Genomic DNA, 18,822 nt, shown 5'->3' with positions numbered 1-18,822 from the left:
TAGGTGTCACTTATCTTCCAGATTTTTTTATTTTGAAGGCTATTGTTTTATTTAGAATTGGGGAAGAAGTTAATTTGCCCATCGATCTCAGAGTTATTAGCAAAATGGTTGGAGAACAACTGATTCAGTTCAGAAAGTGTACTGTAATATCTGCTGGTCATCTCAAGAAATGAAAACTAGATTGAAGTATGTCAATAATTTTAAGAGCGTATGACAATTTTCCTGTAAACAACACACGAGAGAAGAAAAGACTGGTGAGAGGCAATTTTATAATCACCCAGCAGTGCCACTTGGGATTATTTGGTAATGAGGTAAAACAAGAGATCAAAACTAAGATAAAAGCAAAATACTGTGGATGCTGGAATCTGAAACAAAAACAGAAAATTCTGGAAAATCTCAACAAGTCTGACAGCATCTGTGGAGAGAGAATAGAGCCCACTGTCGATTCAAAACATTGACTCTATTCTCTCTCCACAGATGCTGTCAGACCTGCTGAGATTTTCCAGCATTTTGTGTTTTCTATCAAAACTAATCACCCTCACTCATTAGCACACTTTTAGGTTCCATGTTTAATAGCTCAGCATCAGAATCAAAATGAATCACACATATTGCAATTCTAAAACTTGCATCATGGCACAGTTACGTCGTGGTTAGCACTGCTGCCTCACAGTGCCAGGGACCCAAGTTCGATTCTGGCCTTGGGTGACTGTGTGGAGTTTGCATTTGCTCTCCCTGTTTTCTTCGGGCGCTCCAGTTTCCTCCCACGCTCCAATGATGCGCAGGTTAGGTGGATTGGCCATGCTAAATTTCCCTTTTAGTGTCTGTCCCAAGATGTGTAGGTTGGGGGGATTAAATATGCAGGGTTACAGGGATATGGTGAAAAGGTGGACCTGAGTAAAATGGGCCAAATGGCCTCCTCCTGCACTCTAGCGATTCTTTGATTAATGGCACAGACAAAAGTTATTCATGTATCTTTCAAAGCACTATACAACTCGTCTCATTCCCCCAGCTTACACAAGGTCCTACTTCCAATTTCATTTCAGGTTGACGACTTGTGCTAAGGTTCCATGCTTTAATCAAAGCAGATGATAACGGGTTAGGAACTTGTTAGTAGAATTTTGGTTCAGGTGGGTTTCCTAATGGTCATCCCTTAATATGCAGTGTTTGTAAAGTAAAATTCTAAGTCACCTGTGCCCACCGAAACCAGTAACTAAAAGTTTAAAGTTCATTTATTAGTGTCACCAGTCGGCTTACATTAACACTGCAATGAAGTTACTGTGAAAATCCCCGAGTTGCCAGACTCTGATGCCTGTTCGGGTACACTGAGGGAAAATTTGGCCCGCCAGCACATCTTTCGGACTGTGGGAGAAAACCGGAGCACCTGGACAAAGAGGAGAACATGCAGACTCCGCATAGACAGTGACCCAAACCAGGAATCAAACCCATGTCCCTGGTGCTGTGAGGCAGCAGTGCTAACCACTGTGCCACTGGGCTGCACAGAGACTGTGTCACCATCCCACCCCAAACTACAGATAAAGGTGAATGATTAGTGAAATGTAAGTGAAAGTAGCAGACACAATGGCAAAATTTACATACAATTAGACATTTTCTCAGGTACATCTGTTTGCATTCTGCTGTGCCCTCAGTGATGTTGAAATAATGTATAAACAGCTTTCCTTTATTACATTTGGCAAGATGCCAATCATATCTGCAGGACCTGGTAAAAAATACCTAGCAGTGATAATGGGCAATGGTTTTATGTAGTGCAGTTCAATAAAGAGCCAGATGTCATACAGATCCATCTACTGTAAGGAAAGCTGCAGCCACCTCATGGCATTGGGCCAGAATTTTTAGTTTGTGATGAAGAGACAGTGCTTGTCAATGACCTTGAAGTAGTTGTCCATGAAGAATTAATAGGTTATATGGTATTGATTTTCCTTATTGCAATGTAATATTTAATTCTGACACCATCTTCCCAGGATCTCTGGTATCCAGGAATAGTGAAATCATCGAACAGGCAGAGGAGCCAAACCGATGGAAGTATCCTCACAGACAGCAAACTAGAAATTTAAAAAAACATTCCTGTTTATTTGTTAACCATCTTATTGAGAGTGAGAAAGAAATTCAGAAATACACATGGGATTAAGATAGAAACTGAAATAATAAACAAACTTCAAAAAAGTATAACTCTATAGAATTATGGAATTGAGTGAGTGGCATGCTAGACTCCTAAGACTAATTTTTCTAAACCAGAGAGATTGTTCAGAAATAATTATGACTTAGTACACTGTAAAACAGTGACATCTCATTCAAGAAGTTGTAGCAGTTTTAATGTTTTTATAGGAACATAGAAACTAGAAGCAGGTGTAGGTCATTCAGCCCTTCGAGTTTGCTCCACCATTCATTTTGATCATGGCTGATCATCAGATTCAATATCCTAATTCCCCTGCCCCCCATATCCCTTGATCTCTTTAACCCCTTGAACTGTATCTAATTTCTTCTTGAAATCAGACAATGTTTTGGCTTCAACTACATTCTGTGGCAGTGAACTCCATACATTCACCACCCCCTGGGTGAAGACATTTCTCCTCACCTCAGTTCTAAAAAACTTACCCCTTATCCTCAAACTATGATCCCTAGTTCTGGACTCCCCCACCAGTGGGGACATTCTTTCTGAATCTAGCCTGTCTAACCCTGTTAGAATTTATAAGTTTCTATGAGACCCTCTCTCACTCTTCTAAATCCAATGAATATGATCCTAACCAACTGAGTCTCTCCTCACATGACACATCTGCCATGCTAAGAATCAGCCTGGTAAACCTTCACTGTACTCCCTCTATAGCAAGGACATCCTTCCTCAGATAAGGGTACCAAAACTGCATGTAATACTCCAGGTGTGGCCTCACCAACGTCCTATACAACTGCAGCAAAACATCCCTAACTCTACTAAATTTGTGAAGACTTGTGTTCAGGTTCTATGCTTCAATCAAAGCAGATAATAACCGGCTGGGAACTTGTTGGTAAAATTTTGGTTCAGGTGGGCTTCCTAACTGTAATCCATTAATGTATAGTGTTTGTAAAATAAAATTGTAAGTGATCTGTGCCCACTGGAACCAGTAACTAAAAGTTTAAAGTTTATTTGTTTGTGTCACAAGTAGGCTTACATTAACACTGCAATGAAGTTGCTGTAAAAAAATCCCCTTGTCGCCATACATGGGGCCTGTTTCTGCTACACTGCCTCAAATCCTTTTATAGTGAGAACAATGAGTAAGTGGAGGGTGTAATAGAGACAGCAACTTCTGAATTTCCTGATTTATAACTGCACATATAGGGGCACTGGAAATCACTGTGTTGGAAATCACTGGAATACACAGTGTTGACAGCAAGTGTTGAGAGCCCTACTGTCATTACAACCACCGCAATTGCTGGACCATTGGGTGGGATCAGTTGTTGCTTGAAACACAATTTCAGTTGCTGCTTGTGGCACAATTTCATCACAAACACATTACATTAAAGGGGTATTGGAGCAGAAGGAGACAATCCTCTTTACACTTGCACACCTTTCAGAGCAGCTGCCATCATTTCTGAGCAGCACTGCTGAGAAAAGACTTCCCTAATCAGTCCAGTCAGAACTGTTATTTCAGATAAAGATTGTGAGCAGTGGAGCCTGTAAATTCAACCAACCCCCGGTCTGACGTGTCACATCGGTGACATTTCCCCTTTTCTACCAGCTTAAGCTGCAATTTTGGTGTGAATGTTGAAATTTCGTGATAAGTGGCTTTTGACTTCATGATACTTATATTCGCCCAAGAAACGCTCTTTATAGGGAGGCAGCTCTGTCAGCGAGCATCTCTATCAGGATTTAGTAGATCATTCAAAAAAAAAGGTGCAACTTGGGATTATTGGGTCTACCAATCAAATTCTAATCTTTTGTATCACTGCAGCCCTGAGCCGCTCCCCAAAATTGAAAGCCCTCAGTAATAATCAGGAATGTAAGATTTTCTGTCTCGAACACAGTGGCTAGCATTGCTGTCTCACAACACAAGGGTCCTGGGTTCAATTCTGGCCTTGGGTCACTGTCTGTGTAGAGTTTGCACATTCTCCCCATGTCTGCATGGGTTTCCTTCAGGTGCTCCAATTTCCTCCCACAGTCCCAAGATGTGTGGATTAGGTTGATTGGCCATGCTAAATTGTCCCTTAGCATCAGGGGGATGAGCAGGGTAAATACTTGGGATTACAGAGAGAGAGCCTGGGTGGGATTGTTGTTGGTGCAGGCTCAATAGGCTGAATGGCCTATTCCTGCACTGTCAGGATTCAATGATTCTAAGATAGTGTCAGGCAAACTCTTGTTCAGGAGCAGATTCAGAAACAGACAGGCAGACTCTTGTACAGAAGCAGGGTAAATTTGTGGAGCTATGGGGATAGGGCCTGGGTGTGTATTGTCTCCATCCAGGACAGTTAGTGAGATTTTGCAAGCCCAGGCAAGTCGTAGGGGTTACAGATAGTGTGACATGAACCCAAGATCCTGGTTGAGGCCGTCCTCATGTGTGTGGAAATTAGCTATCAGTTTCCACTTCGTGATTCCACATTGTCGTGTGTCGTGAAGACCACTTTGGAGAATGTTTACCCAAAGATCAGAGGCTGAATGCCCGTGACTGCTGAAGTGTTCTCCCAACAGGAAGGGATCACTCCTGCCTGGTGATTGTCGAGCTGTGTTCAGTCATCCGTTGCCATAGCATCTGCACGGTCTCCCATGCAGGGATCTTGTGTTCATGTCACACTATTGTAACCCCCACAACTTGCCTGGGGCTTGCAAAATCTCATTAACTGTCCTGGTTGGAGACAATACACATCTCTTTAACCTATGCTTAACCCTCTCTCTACTCACATTGTCTGTATCTTTAAGACTTGATTACCTGTAAAGACTTGCATTCCAACCATTACCTTGTAAATTGTCTGTATACGCCCTGTTTGTGAACACACCTGATGAAGGAGCAGCGCTCCAAAATCTTGTGCTACCGAATAAACCTGTTGGACTTTAACCTGGTGTTTTGAGACCTCTTTCTGAAATTATGTCTAAACAATTATCTTTAACAGTCTCAGTCCCGGTCAGCTGGAAAGTAGCAAGGGAACTGATCAGGTCTGCCTGACATCATTGGAGAGGAAGTGTGAGGTTGAGGATGATGTCTTTTTGGGAGGGTGAGTGGATGTCAGACACCAGTTAGCTGCTCATCATTGTTGATTCAGGAAGTAACCTTGGTGGGATGGCAAAATACTCATGTTCCTCTTGGCCTACAAGCAGCGCAGCTAAGCCACTTACTTCAAGGAAGGAGTTCTGTCTGGTCTTGCCACAATTCCAGCCTGCAAGTGTGCATTATGATGATTGACTTACTTACCTCACTCGTCCCAACAAGCCACTCCCAATAAAAATGGAATGTGCTGCAACTGGAATTCCCATTTAAAAACAAATAACTCTCGTCTGATCTCTTTTACCACCAAACCTGTGAGTTAAAATTACCCTCCAAATCTTTGGGATGTTGTACATTGGTGCATTTAATCTTCTTCATTGACCTAATATTAATTTGCCTACAATTTTATCTTGTCAACACAAAATATTTACAATAAAACTTGTATGCAGCAGCTTCCGGCAAAGTGAAGCTGGACCCTTTGATCCTCCACAGTGTCATGGACTGCAGTAAACTACTGTGCTTTTCAAGGCATTGATCTTCCATCGAGGTCGGAGAAGCAACCGATACCAACAAAGGGGACTCAAGATCAATGGAAGCCACGACTGAGCTGAGATGAAAAGCGTGTAATTAAACACTTCACCATCCTTTTGATTTCTTTCTTCCTGCTGCTGAGATGTTTACATCAGGTGTGAAATGTACATTGATGTCAAAGGAAACCAGTGCTAACTCAATACTAATGAAAAGAGACGTATATAAAAAAAATCACCCCATGGTCTGCTTTGGAACAAGGGCTATGAAGAATATTGGTCTTGCCTTGTAAAAAGTAGCTCAACATAATTTGCATTGTTTGTAAATATTCACGTTCTGAGTCATTCTTGCTCTTTTCACAGCCTTTATCGTTTCTGTAGATTTAGTAAACACACACTTTTCACCAACATGGTTGGTAATGAGGATTTTAACCTTTGCGCCTTTATGTTGACTCTAACAACATGATCCAGTAAAGATGTGGATACCTTGAATATGAGAAAGTCAAAGTGTGAGAAGGAGAGCAAAGCAAACATTCAGCTTAAGCGGTTCAACTTGACTCCATTTTTCAGAACTGATATGATTGCTGGTTTGTGCTACCTTACATCTGTCAATCATCAGCCAAGGCAGGAACAGATCCAGTTTACCTTTCCAATGATTTAACTGGTTCTTTATTTCTGCAGTCAGCAATGGTCTATTTCATAAGTCAATAGCTTTAGCTGGGAAGAAACTGAGAATGAGATTCTGTCCCTTCATCTGAAAGATACATTTCTCTCCATCTGGTTTGTCTCCTATGTGCTTATTTTAAAATTTTATTGTTGGACATGGGTGTTATCAGCTGGCCAGCATTTATTGCCCATCCTTAGTTGGAGGGCAATTGAGAGTTAATCACATTGCTGTGGCTCAGGTTTTTTTTAAAATTGAAATCAAATTCCACCAAATTGTTATGACAGGACATGAGCCCTGGTCCCCAGAACATTAGTTAAATTTCTGGATTAATAATCAAGCAATAATTCAACTAGGCCATCTCCTCCCCAGATAATAATATAAAGGCACCAATTGCTCATTAGGGATTATGCAAACACACAGGGGGTTCATTTATTAAAAGAAGGCACACATGACCACATATATGTGGATAGAAGGCTTGAGGACATGAAAGCCGCAGAGCTGTGCATCTGTGTTCTGTCCCAGGATGAAGTGAAACTGAGACTGGACCACATAGCAAACTTCTCTTAAAGCGATAGCATGCTGCTGTCCATTAAGACATAACAAAATAGTTTGCACCATGTTAATCACCTCATCCACATTAATTCCTTCGATTTTAACGTGGCCATATATACCTTTCGTTTTCTTCCACATCTCTCTGAAAGAAAAAAGGATAGGTTTCTGTAGCCTCATTTAAAAATCATTCCTCTATTCTTCTCCTCCCCATTCAATCACCCATCACAATTTTTCAGTGGCTCCGAGGAGAACAGAAACCTGCTTAAATCTGGACTGTTTTTCTAAAGACTTGAGAGAAACATAGGCTCTGTCATGATTCCTGATATTAGCAGTCAAGACCGCAAAAGAACCCTGGGCTACCTTTCTGGAAGGGATTGATTAAATATAGTTGAAGTAGATTACCATGAGGGAAAATGGCAGAACAAAGTCAGAGGTCACAGCCACTAATTTAAGGGGGCATCTGGCATGGGACTATATCAGCTGCACTAAGGGTTTGCATTTCCCAGAAGGAAGAAGATTTTGATGTTGTGTGTGGAGGATTGACACAGCTGAGTTTGAAATTTTCATTTGTTTTGACTTTTTCATAGAGTGGCAGAATTTAGGATCTCTGACAGGGACAGCACAGCCATGCATTGTAAGCATAACCATAAAGGGAATATGGAAACTTGACTATCTATCCCCCCTCCATAGTTGGCCAAGTCAAGGGAGCCAGATGATAGGATGGGAAGGAGAGCCAGGACAGCCCCAAGTTTCAATGTAAACTTCCTGCGACCTCTCCTCCGGTCCATTAGTAACATGGGGGAGGCATCCATCCTGGGCATCAAGACCAGTAAACATGTCTGGCACATGAGAGTTGCAAGAGAATGACCGAGTTGTGACTGCTGCCCTGGTAGTTAGTACAGCTGTGCATAATTCACCAATGGTTGACGCATATTAATTGCACACTCACTAAATGATTGCCCTCCTTGTTTATAAATGTACAGAGCTGGCATGTTGCAGCCTTTATAGTGACATGTATGTGGTTGTTTTGCTCCATGAACCCACGGGAAGCCTGCTATCATCACAAACCCTCTGACTCATTCAAACTGACTCTGGCAGTCCCAGATGAATCTATATACTGATCTGCCCTTCTGAACATTGCACCTGTGAAGACTTTATGCAATGATTGACAGCAGACCATGTTATTCTACTGAGATATCTACATGCAGCATGCAACAGTCAAGTGGCAAAAAGTATTCAGTGTCACAGTGAGCTTCAAGGCGACTGACACTGGCTGACAAACAATGCAGTTGGAAATAATGTTCTCATCCATCGTCTTACAGAGAGTAACTACTGAGATCCTTGATAGCACAGGCAGCATAGTGGCACATTGTTTAGCACTGCTGCCTCACAGTGCCGGGGACCTGGGTTCAATTCCAGCTTTGGGGCAACTGTCTGTGTGGAGTTTGCACATTCTCCCCATGTCTGCATGGGTTTCCTCTGAGTGCTCCGGTTTTCTCCCACAGTCCAAAGATGTGCTGGTTAGGTTGATTAGCCATTCTAAATGTCCTCTTAGTGTCTCAAGATGCGTAGATTAGGGAGGATAGCAGGGTAAATGCATAGGGCTATGGGAATAGGAGTTGGATGGGATTGTTGTTGGTGCAGGCTCAATGGGCCAAATGGCCTCCTCCTGCATTGTAGGGATTCTATGATTCAATGGTTGATTGCCTGGCTCTCTGTGTCTCAGACATTTGAAGGTAACTCATTCTCACCTTGTATACTCAAATGTGCAGATAAGGCCATATCCATACTTCTGTGGTTACATCATCCTGCCCTCAGTAGCTTGTTCCTCCTCTGCGGGTCAGACATCCTCATGAAGTTCCAGTGCCTCTTTCCCCTGAACATCCAATTTTTTCCCTCTCCTTCTGAATATCCCCCTCCTCCTCTCGTCACAAGACAAAAGTGTAAATTCTACCACTCTGCCCGTCACAGAATTGGAACAGGCAAGGGGTGACCAATGGAAATGTCTGTTGATCTTGGGTGGGATTTTCCAGTCTCGCTTGAGCAAGACTGTAAAATGTCACCCCACATACCTCCCACAGAGACCACAGTCCCCGTGTTGATCACAGCACAAAGCCTGCAGTGTAGATAAGGCACTAGCAACACAAATCTGCAGTCAATTTTTGGGATTGAACCATCTATAGGTACACCTTCCAAGAACAGCCACGCACACAACTCACAGCAGGCTGGATTGCTGAAGTTAAACATTAAACCCAACTGCAGCTTTTAAATCCACCCTGATGAGCAAGCATAGTAAAAAAAACTCTCACTTGGCGTTCTTCCCAAAGTCTGACCGTATTATTGCATTTGGCATCTATTATTGCAGTCGATTGGGCTGCTAATGAGCTGAAGTACCCATTAATTGACGATTTAAATATGGTGGGTGGGCTCCTGATTCCTCAGGCCACCAGCCAATTGTATCATTGGTCTCCAGCGGAATTACACCAGGAATGCGGTCCAGTATTACGTTGTTGCAGGTGTGGAGCTGTCCTGTATTCGGTGTGCAATATTCAATCCAGTAACCTGAGACAAAATTAACTGTCATTGGACAGATTGAGAAAATCGAGTATGTATTTCTTATTAAAGGGAAATCACGTTGAACTCGACTGAGCTTTTGCGAACTGATGGGGTAATGCGGTTGATGTGGTTTACATGCTGTCCACCATCTAAACGGAATCAAGATGATGCTGGAACATGGTGACTTCTTGTAAGCTTGCCCCAGCATATCCTCAAATTCAATCTTTTACTTTCATTCTATGCTCTTGAAACTGTACTCTAACTCTTCTAAAGTTCCTAATATTTCCCACCCCATTTGTAAATACAACATTATGCAACACTATACTCTGCACCCTATCCTTTCCTTCTTCCCTATGTAATCTATGAATGGTATGTTTTGACTGTAACAGCTCACTACAAACAATACTTTTCACTTTACCACAAACATGCGACAATAATAAGTCAATTCAATCAATTCGATTCCATTCATTTCAACTTAAAAAAGGGTGACATTGTATCAGCAAAGTTAAAGCGATAGTTAAATGGGAAAGTAGCAGTTTGGATACAACGTTGGCTAAGTGACAGGAGACAGAGTCTGTAGCAATGAATGGTTGTTTTTCAGACTGTAGGAAGATAGGCAATGAGGTTCCCCACGGGGTCTGTCCCAGGGCCATTGTTTTCCTTGATCTCTGTTCATGACTCAGGCTAGGGGTGCAGGACACAATTTCAAAATCCGCAGTTGAGGCAGAACTTGGAAGTATTGTGAGCTATGAGGAGGGTCGTGATATGGCTCCAAGAGGACATAGGCAGGCTGGTGGAATCAACAGAGGCTTGGTGGGTATAAATTAATGGAGAGAAGTGTGAAGTGATATATTTTGGTAGGAAGAATGAGGAGATGCAATTTGAAAATTTTCAAAGGTGGCACAGTGGTTAGTACTGCAGCCTCACAACTCCAGGAACCAGAGTTTCGGCCTTGGGTGACTATCAGTGTGGAGTTTGCAAAGTCTCCATGTGTCTGCGTGGGTTTTCTCCGGGTGCTTTACCTCCTCCCACAGGCCAAAGATGTGCAAATTAAGTGGATGTTAAATTTCCCCTTAGTGTCCAAAGATGTGCCCGTTAGATGGATTAGCCATGGTAAATGTGTGGGGTTACAGGAATGGGGTAGGGGAGAGGGCCTGGGTAAGATATACAATTAAAGAGTCAGTGTAGACCCAATAAGCCAAATGGCCTCTTCTGCATTCTATGAAAGGGAGTGTAGAAGCAGAGGGACCTATTGGTATATGTGCACAATTTGCTGAAGATGGAAGGGTAGGTTTAGACAGCGGTTAATAACATATACAAGATCATGGGATTTATAAATGGGGGGCAAACAGTACGAATGTCAGAACATTATGATGAGCATTTATAAAAAGAATGGTTTGGCTTTGACTAGAGCATTGGACGCCAAGGCCCAAGAGCGGAGGGGTGCACTGGCATTGGCGTGCCTGTCAGGCCCGTCTCTATGGAGGCAGCCATTAAAGACAATTAAGTCTAAGAGTTCCATCGAATGAGGGACAACTACCAGGTTTCAGAGTCAGGTTCTGCATCCAGTACAGCCTTTGGATATGACCATCCACCATTTGCTCAGAGGGGTGGTGGTACTGCTAGTAAAGCAATTGCTGTGAATTGTTCCTGGGGCCCTGGAGCTCTGAAGGTCATGGACCTTGATGTTTTGCATCTTGTGTACCTCCCCCTCTCCCAGGCTTTGCTGGGCACCACATTTCAGGATGGAAGAGAAATCATTAGAGATGATTCAGAAAACATCCATGAAAACTGTTCCAGATTAGAGGAACTTTGATTATGTGAATAGGATGAAGATGCTTGGGTTGTCCTCTTTCTCTTGGTGACAGATTCTAGTGTGGCTTTCAAAAGCAAATTGGATAACTATATTCAATTACTTAATTAACAATTTAAACAGGTACAGAGAAAGAGTTGGTGTCACTGATGTGACCTGACAGTCAGCAAATTCTGTTTGACGACCATTTTATGCTCCTATGATTCTGTTTGCGCGACAGAAATGCAGGGTCTGGAATCCAGAGGTTGAGGGAGAGGACAAAGAGGCAGAACAGGGAAAGGGGCCTTACATCTGCTCTCAGTGCATTGATCTAGAATCATAGAATCCATACAGTGTAGAAAAGAGCATTTGGCCCATTGAGTCTGCACCGACTCTTTGACAAGTACCTTTTCCAAGCCCACACCCGCCCTATCCCTGTAACCCCGCATTTTCCATGGCTAATCTATTTAACCTACACATCTTGGGACACTAAGGGGCAATTCAACATAGCCAATCCACCTAACCTGCACGTCTTTGGACCTGTGCAGTTGTCAAATTAAATTATCTTGTGGAAAATTGCAGCTGATAGAAAATATGACTCCAGGTGGACCTTGATAAGAAAAGAGCAAAACATGCAAAAAGGTTAACTCAAAGGGATAAGGAGAAGTTTATTTATTTTTTTTATTAGCATCTCAAATAGGCTTACATTAACACTGCAATGAAGTTACTGTGAAAATCCCCCAGTCACCACCCTCCAGTGCCTGTTCAGGAACACTGAGGGGGAATTTAGCATGGCCAATGCACCTAACCAGCACATCTTTTGGACTGTGGGAGGAAACCGGAGCACCTGGAGAAAACCCATGCAGACACAAGGAGAACGTGCAGATACCACACAGACAGTGGCCCAAGCCAGGAATTGAACCTGAGTCCCTTGTGCTGTGAGGCGGCATTGCTAACCACTGTGCCACTGTGTCACCCTTGGAATATGAGAAGTAGCATTAGCTATGAGAATACCCTAATCTTCAATGGCTTCAGCCCCATGACCGGCCAAGGCCCTAGCCATCATGGTAACATTACCTTCTATATTGGCATGGTTCATGCAGGCCCATTTCTCCTCTGTCTAGTTGTGTGCCACTTTATCCAGCAAGGGAAAGGGAAGTGCGATGGTTGCTGTCGTGCAATCTATTTGGATAATATAGCTGCCCTGATTGAATAGCTAACAGTATGTGCATATTGTGGATAAGAGACATCATGTGAGTGAGTGATGGAGCAAATTAATGTTAGGTATAAGTTCAGATGGATAGAAATTGTTAGCAGTATTTTTCTGCCTGCAGTATATTGAAAAGACATTGGGCAACTGTGCATTGTAATGAGTGCAGCTGGTTTTGGGAGGGATTTAGTCCTCTGCAACTTTCTCAAGTAGGAAAGCACTGAAATTCAGGGGGAAATTTCCACTGGTATTTCTTTGTACCTTTTCTGATTTAAAATTGCACAGGACTTCAGTTCCACAAACAAAAAAAGCACTGATCTCCTGAAAATAAAATGAAACAGGGGTTCTTTGCTTTACATTTCCAGGAGATCAATGGAAATCAGATCAAACTTATTAGGATGTCAGATACAATGAAGATGATCCTTTAAAACAGGTAGTAATCTGTCTTTATCATGGAACTAGTGTCACTGGTTGAAAATATAATATGCTCTGATCAGACGCAGTTTGAAGCTTTTGGACACAAATCAAGCTGCTCTTACCATTTTGGGGAGTATAACCCTAAAAATATCAAAGAAAGTTAAGAAAGAAATGTCTGCTGAAGCTTTTCTGATAACATGGGTGAAAAAAGGCGTATTATAATTATACAATACAACGGGCTTATTTATTGAACAAGGCACAAGACACCAATTGCTCAACAGGGATTGAATAAACACATTGTGGGATTATTTATTCTCGGCCTTTTGACTAAGATCAAGCATCAGATCAACCCTAAGATGGGGTGTGATGCCTTATCCTGTCAGCTTGGATCTTGTTTGTCTCTCTTGAGGGGACCTTGAATTGGATTCAGTTGGATTTTGAGGGTAGAATTTTCCAATCCCGCCTGCCATGGGAATCTTAGCGGGCAGGATACGCACCATGCAAAGGCCCATTTCCGTTGGGAGTTAGTTTCCGGCCTTGAGGCAAACTCAGCTGGAAAATCCCGCCCTGAATTTAATTTTTGGAGGAAGCTAGGAATGGATTTTGGTGTGCCCAGTCCATTGCATTGGCTTTGTAACTTTAAGGATGGGCTACAAATTTAAAAATAAATTCAATGTCATTGTTTATATTTGGCCCGATTCTTGTGAGTCTTCTCATTGTACCTTCGCCAATGTTCAAGTGGTGAAGTTGCTGAAGAATGTCGGGGCACAAAGATTCCAGCATAATGGCCTGAATACTTTTAAAAATATCTCCCTGGGAGATGCCTCTTTTATCCCAATAAGGCTGAAATAGTGTTCATGAACATGTTGAGTTGAATCAGGCCATCCATCAATTATGTTTTTCCACAGTTTCTGTGGAGAAGAATCTTACGCGGTTTTTTCCTTTTGGCAAAATGCATCAGGTCATTTTTGACAACATCTTTCGACAATTTGATTGCATCTATGTTTACCACGAGATTGAATATGTGAAAGCTGTGCTCACCACTCGTATCTTGTCATGCATATCATCATTTTCTGACTCGTCAGCCGCCTCATGTGTATGTTTCTGACAGGATACCAGATAGTCATTCTTATTGCTTGGAGGAACCCATTGTATATGGTCTGTTTGGATCACGGCACAGCTTTTAGTAGCTGCATAAGCCTTTGCTCTTGTGCACTGACAGCGTCAATGGCCTTTTCTACCACAAGGCTTGCAGAATTGTTGAAAAGCTGAGCATTTCCTTGGTACACACAGAAGGCCAGGTATTCCACAAGTCTTGTTCAGCTTTGGCGTTCTAGTGTATAAACAATTGGGGTCGTACTTAATACCTATAAGATTTGTTGGCCTGTGAAGATTGCTTCATATTTTAGCCCATCTTTGAAAGTCTGTTCAATGCTACAGGATTGGGGCTGTTCTTGCAAATCTTTTTGGAATTCTTCATGGGAGTAGATGCAATCACCAACACAACAATTCTGTCTGCGAGCTGTGTTTTTGAAAAATCACAGCCCGTACCCTTTTCTCTGCATCTGCTGATGAAGTACTCTGTGGATTCTATAGGCAGTTGCTAAAATGATTTCTGGCCGACTAATACGCAATTTGCTATGTACGGACACCATTTACAGAATGTGATTCATTAAAAAAAAACCCTTTAATTTTAAAGACAATTCCAACTCCCTGGGACAGGAAATAATATTGGTAATGTCCTCTAGTGAGTTTTTCTATTGGTGACACATTAGGCTGAATCTTCCATGTATGAATCATTTCTATTCTGGATAAGTGCAGTCCTGGCTCCAATGATAGCAATTACCTAGATACTGTTGAGATCTTTCTGGAAGTGGCCAACTAAGAAGCTGCCTCCAGCAGAGCTGTCCTATTCAGACTGGTACGAGGGCCAAGGAACCAGCAGGCCCAAAGGGAAGGCAGACAGTGGTGGACGCTGTCAAACTCTGGGCTGAAACCTTGGGAATATTATTGCTCTCTGATATTTAAAAAAAAATTAGGGTTGCAACAGCTGCCAAATCAGAATGTGGAGGGTGAGGATTCCGCTCTGTGGCCGGGATTTTACCAGCAACGGGCAGAGCCAGCTGGTAAAGCCATGTGAGAGCTGAAAAATCAGGTTCATGCCCGATTTAACGGCTCTCACAGTTTTACGAGAGCCGGATTTCCGGTGAGGTCAGCTTCTTGCTAGAAATAGGTGAGTGGCTGAATAATTTATTCAAATTTATTTAAATGCTTATTTTCATATGTTTAGTGAGTCTGCTGCTCAACTGTCCAGGCTCACTTGCCTTTGTAGCTGTGCTGGGAGATGTTCTGTCCGGCAAGGAAAGCACCTGCTTCTCATGAACAGGGAACAGTCGTGTTGACATCGCCAGTGGAACTGGAGGCATTGAGACCCCACAGGGAGGCCAAGAGTAAGGGGGTTGCCCCTTGGGCATTGCCACCCTGGCCCTGCCAGCCTGGAACCCGGGCAATGCTGAGCGGGCATCATGGCTCTGCCCACCAGACAGTGTCAGGGGTGGGACCTATGGGAGTGGGGCCACAGGGTGGGGGCTGGGCCTGAAGAGGATCACCTGATAGGGAAGGGAGGGTGGTGCTGTTGCACATTCTGCAGATGCGATCGGATCAGGAGAAGGGTGGCAGGATTGATCAGGGTAGCGGGGCTAGATGTATGTGCATTGTAGAACTCGCGATCGGCCGTGGATTCATGGGATTGTAGGGGGTGGGGGGGGTGGTGGTGTATGTTGAGGCTGCCGGCAGCATTAGGTGCCTGACAGATCTTTCTCTGTCTGTCAGAATCCGCTGTTGCAATTGTGCATGTACAGCATAAGAGGTCTGCACATGCGCAATAGCTCCCTCTACAAGCTGGCTGGCGAATTAAGCCCTGCTGGAGCAGCTATAAACAGTTTACACTATTTTTCAATGACTAAATACGTACAATTGGGCAAGAAAAATGCCCAGAAAAATGGATCAGGAACTCTCCCATTTTTACACTAGATGGGCACCTAGAATCATTCTCATAAAATTCCGTCCTATATGTCTCTCAAAGTACTAAATTCAAATTTCTTTCTCATATCAATCAAGTGCCAGAATTTGAGAAGAATTACTCTAATTAAGCTCCACTTTTGAGGCAAAATTCATTTGGAGTCAGGATTTTGAGAAGAATTTAAGAAAAAGATAAAAACAATCTGGGCAATCTACATTGGAAACATATTAAACCAATCACATGAATGCAATATTATTGCGGTAGTAAAGGACAATGACAAAGGAATGACAAAATGACAACTTCAAGAAATGGAGATGGGCAGAATGTTCAGGAAAAATTAAACAAGAATAAAATAAAAGGGATGGTCTCTAAATATCAGATATAGTTTTTTAAAAATCCATTCTGTTTGGAGATGTGGCTATCAGTAGAAAAGTCAACATTTAATGCCTATCCCTAACTTTCTTATTCATTCATGGGACATGGTTGTTGCTGGCTGGTCAGCATTTATTGCCTGTCCCTAGTTGCCTGAGGGTAGTTGAGAGTTAACTTTATTACTGTGGCTCTGGAGTCACTTGTATGCCAGACGAACCAGATTTCCTTCCCTAAAGGACAAAAGTGAACCACATGGGTTTTTCCTTAATTTTAGTTTTTTTTATTAAATTCAAATTCCAACAGCTGCCGTGGCAGGATTTGAACCCAGGTCCCCAGAACATTAGTTAAGTTTCTAAATTAATAGTCTATATATAATACTACTAGGCCATCGCCTCCTCATAGACAATCCACGTGGTGTACGTAAACCAATAGTGTTGTTTGGTAGCTCTAGGATTTTGGGGAGCAATAGTCAAGAAATGATGATATAGTTTCAAGTCAGGATTGCGTGAGAGCTGGGGGAAGAATTTCAGGTGATGATACTCCAATGCACTTGCTGCCCTTGTTCTTCTAGACAATAGAAGTTATGAGTTTGTGTAAGGTACGGGACATAGATCATGCTGAAAGGGGAAATTTACATGCAAATTACTTGTAAGGCAAACTAACATAGCACAAGTAATTTAATTACAACATGTCAGCCTAAGATTACAAAGGAGAGAATATTGTATTAAGAGACGGTTACATTTACAATATCATTTTCATAGTGCTTTTATGAAAAATTGAAAAAACTATATGATTGGAGACCTCAACTGAGCAAATAAGTTGGAAGTGCCAAGTTGTCAAAATTGATAAATGCATTGCATAATTTCCTCATTATTTTCATTTTTATAGAAATTATGGAATTGAATATTTACCTTGATTTGGTGATGTTGATTGATCCCAATATCATACAGGTGGAATTTTAAACATTCTTTTCCGACAATTTGGTGAATTTCTTACTCCCCCGTATATTTTACTAAACCCTTCAGGTTCTAACCATGTCCAGGGTTGTACTGTGCTAAAACAGTGCTATTCTCCCCAACTACTGTTCTGATTTGGTCATCAACCAAAGGAAAATTTAAGCTACAGAGACAATGCACAAAGTAATATAATCCCAGCCAATGGTATCACTGCACAGTGAGGCCTCAGATTGAAGCCAGCTCAATAGTGCACAACTTTATTTTTTGTTCAGAGACATGGATGGACAGAGTCAAAGAACTGATGATTAACTTTTAACAAAAGAATAATACATTAGACAAGAAAAGATTAACTATAATACATTATTCCTTCACCCCAGTTATACATTTAGTTATACATAGATTTGTAAAGATAGCACATGTTCCAAAATTTATCTTTTATTCTAACATTCTCACTAGTATGCAGTCTATGCAAACCAATAGACAAAATGTTATCAGTCACGCCGCACTCTGAAACCAAGTGATTGATGCTACCCAAAACAACTTCTGTAGATTTCTGAGGAAATTCCCCCAGATGTTTGTCATTTGAGCCAATTGGTCTCACTGGAACTCTAGTTTTCATACAAAGGTTTCCAAACTTCACTTGAGACGTGCTTGGGATCATTTCCCAAATAATACTTTCTCTTGGTTACTTCACCAAGGATCCACATCCAGAATTTTAACCTCTCCTTTCAGTATCACCACATGCATTGAAGCTTTCACACAATCTCTCAGGTACTCAGCCATGCCAACAGAACACTACTGACTCACAAGTTGTACTATGGTGTTGCCAATCTTAAGACCACCTCAGATGTCTGGTCTTCAATAGCCAAGTGTCCAGTCCTTACATTCCATCCCTGCCTTTTACTGGCAGCCTCCCACACTGCTCCTGGTCTCATTGAACATCACCCATTTTCAGATTTCTTTTATTTCTTCCTTTAGCTTGCTGGAACTCTCATTACCTGGAACCTGACAGTCCTTTCTTCGGGACTTGTTTCTGTCCCTTTGCATCATTCTGCCTGTACTGGCAGATTCTGTGGAAAATTTCTTGTGTCTAGTTCCAACTAAACTCAAATACTTCTGCTTTTCAGTGTGGATCTCTACTTGCTAAGTTATAGCTTAGTTTTTGTAAAAACTTGGAATTTCTTTTATGTCAAGAAATATCAATTGCAATGCAGGCAGAATTTAATGTGAAATTAAACTACAAACATGTAAGCAGCTTTGTTTAACATGAAGCTAAACTGATTTTAACCCTTTCATAGCATACAAATACAATAATACACATTAAGTTTAAACTATGCCTCATGACTGAGAAAAAGAGTATTTGAGAATGGATCTCAAACTCAAGACTAAGGTTATGGTTTATCAGGCAGCAGTGATCTTGTGCTACTATATAGTTTGGAGGCTTGGACAACTTAAACAGCCACCTTAAATCTCTGGAGAAATAGAATCAGTGATAACTTCACAACCCTCCAAATTTAGTGACAAGAAAGACAGTCCAGCAGCAGCGTTCTTTCCCAAGCCAA

This window comes from Carcharhinus amblyrhynchos, chromosome 19, assembly GCF_965287045.1.
Source record: "Carcharhinus amblyrhynchos chromosome 19, sCarAmb.v2.hapA, whole genome shotgun sequence".
Taxonomy (NCBI): domain Eukaryota; kingdom Metazoa; phylum Chordata; class Chondrichthyes; order Carcharhiniformes; family Carcharhinidae; genus Carcharhinus; species Carcharhinus amblyrhynchos.
Note: the sequence above shows the minus strand (reverse complement) of the source record.